Here is a 329-nt window from a genome sequence, read left to right as displayed (position 1 = left end):
CTTTTCTACTCCGGATCTAACACTGTTTACGAGTCCAGGTGCCATTGCAGGGTGGTTCCAGGGCCCTTGAACGCAACTATGTCGTTTAGCACGATATTTCATCTTTGGCTCCACTTCCCGTCCGATCTTTGATACTTAGAGTCGCGTTCGGCAGCTAGAAATGTTCCTTGAAACCTCCTCTTTCAAATGAAAAAAACGTTTATCCAAAAATATGCATTTTTGGACGAGATATTGGCCTTTACAGGCGCCGAAGGCGCGAAAACGCGGTGAGTGTGCGACGGGTTGCCTACCCGGACCTCCCGTAAGGCGCAATGGTAATTTTGAAGGCC

The sequence above is a fragment of the Frankliniella occidentalis genome, unplaced genomic scaffold (genome assembly GCF_000697945.3).
Source record: "Frankliniella occidentalis isolate FOCC.00 unplaced genomic scaffold, Focc_3.1 Scaffold2, whole genome shotgun sequence".
Lineage (NCBI taxonomy): Eukaryota > Metazoa > Arthropoda > Insecta > Thysanoptera > Thripidae > Frankliniella > Frankliniella occidentalis.
Note: the sequence above shows the minus strand (reverse complement) of the source record.